Raw genomic sequence first — 2500 nt, forward strand, 5'->3', positions numbered from 1 at the left:
AGATAGAGATAGAGATAGAGATAGAGATAAAGATAAAGATAAAGATAAAGATAAAGATAGAGATAGAGATAGAGATAGAGATAGAGATAGAGATAGAGATAGAGATAAAGATAAAGATAAAGATAAAGATAAAGATGAAGATGAAGATGAAGATGAAGATGAAGATGAAGATGAAGATGAAGATGAAGATGAAGATAAAGATAAAGATAAAGATAAAGATAAAGATAAAGATAAAGATAAAGATAAAGATAAAGATAGAGATAGAGATATATATATATATAGAGAGAGAGAGAAAAGAAAAAAGGAGAGAAAGAGATAGAGAGAAAAAAGAGAGACAAAAATAGAAGAGACAAAAAAAGCTTAAGAAAAGGATCAAGAGAAAGAAATTCTAAAAGTCGCCACTGAACTTTATCGTCTTATTTTCCCCCAAATTTACACAAGAGTAAAGTTCAGGGTCGTATCCCGCCGTATAATTAAACAAGCTCTCGCGCGCGTTCTTAAGACCCCGAGAAGAAAGGGCAGACAGCGTAAACAAGAGAACACAATGCGTGTCCTGGTACATTGCAAATCAACGGTATACTTTGGCTTTATATCCTTATTCTGCAACATAATCGTTGGGAGAACGCGTATTATATTCGTTAGTGTTGATTTACGTACATACATAAATACAAATGTACAGACACATAGAAACTGACACACATGCACAAACACTATATTTCTTAAATCTATCTATCTCTCTCTCTATATATATGATAAACCACATTCGAAATTAATACAAAGTCGCACTTTTCTCTTTTCTTGATGAAATTTCCGATAGTGTTAGATTTGTAAAAAAAAAAAAAATAAAAAAAAAAAAATAAAAAAATAAAAACGAAAACAGATCTAGGGATAGTACTGTCTGAGAATTTTATTCAATAATTTTCTAAGATCAAAATGTGGTTTACCTTTTTACTTGTCCTAGCTGTCAGGCTAGTTACGTCGGGTCTACCTCGCGATGGCTCCGTCACCGCATTCTCGAACACAAAGGCAAGTTAGTCAGGACAGGCCTACAGCTGAGTAAACCATCCATCCTTCACAGCAATTAGAGAGCACCCTCACCTCCACAATCACCCTTTTAACAATACCGATTTCGAAATCTTAACCTCCCACTTAAGCAAATTTGATCTGATCATAGGAGAGTCACTTCACATCCTCACCATGAAACCACAACTGAACAATACTTCCACTGCAACCGCCATGTTTACCATTTAAACTACCAACCACCCGTTCCTTTGGTTAGGTAGGACATTTTACTTGCTATACTGTTTTTTTTGTCTGTGGGCATTTGATGATTTTCGTGTTTTTTTTTAATTCTGTATTTTATTAATTTTATGATTTTGAATGTATTGGAATTACTTTTTCCCTGTTTTTGTTATAGCACTGATGATGGAGATTGCCTCTCCGAAACGTCTGTAATTTCAAAATGAAGTTCTTCTCAGCCGTTTTAGTTTACCTCTTCCTTCTAAGAATTCGTTTCCCATGGAACTCATCTACAACCCAGTATATATATATATATATATATATATATATATATATATATATATATATATATATATATATATATGTATATGTACAGTATATACATATATATACATATATATACATACATACATATACATATATATATATATATATATATATATATATATATATATATATATATATATGAATACACACACACACACACACACGCACACATACACACACACACACACACAAACACACACAGAAATATATATATATACATATATAGAGAGAGAAACACACACACACATATGTATATATATATATATATATATATATATATATATATATATATATATATATATATATATATATATATATATATATATATATACGTACACACAAACACACACATAAATAGCTCTACACACACAAACACACACACAAATATATATATATATATATATATATATATATATATATATATATATATATATATATATATATATATATGTACGTACACACACACACAAACTAATAGAAATAGAGGGATAATCTATCACTGATTCCCATCACACCACCATCATAGTTGTACCATACCTTCCCTACCCCAATCTCTCACCTCCCCCCCCTCCACCCCTCCACCCCTCACCCCCATCCCTCAGAAGCGCACGAAGTTTTGTCCATATATATGCTAATGCATATTTTGTCCATGACACCCTGTGCGACCGCGTTGGCAACACTGACAGTTCAGCCGCAGATGAAATGAATGTTTTTTGTTTGTGTGCTTGAAAGTGGAAGAGCAAATAGGATGATGAAAAGTGTGATGATTATTGATGAAGGTTGTTGAAATTATTGAGTGCAATTTATGTGCGCCGAAATTCGTTTTAATTGCATTTTAGCAATGCTAATGGTGTTAAGAGTGAGCACAAAAAGTTTATGTAAAACGTATAGTAATACAAGGTGCTATTGGTATATGAATAGTGAATGTATACAA

At 31.9% G+C, this 2500-nt stretch overlaps 1 protein-coding gene across 1 annotated transcript in view; it reads right to left on the reverse strand.

The window, feature by feature from the left end:
* LOC147469101 (G protein-coupled receptor GRL101-like) overlaps window positions 1–2500 on the reverse strand; it is a 102352-nt gene that overhangs the window by 71624 nt on the left and 28228 nt on the right. The window lies entirely within an intron of this gene.

Source organism: Penaeus japonicus, unplaced genomic scaffold (genome assembly GCF_977035675.1).
Source record: "Penaeus japonicus unplaced genomic scaffold, GWHDUDI00000001_assembly GWHDUDI00000024, whole genome shotgun sequence".
NCBI classification, from domain to species: domain Eukaryota; kingdom Metazoa; phylum Arthropoda; class Malacostraca; order Decapoda; family Penaeidae; genus Penaeus; species Penaeus japonicus.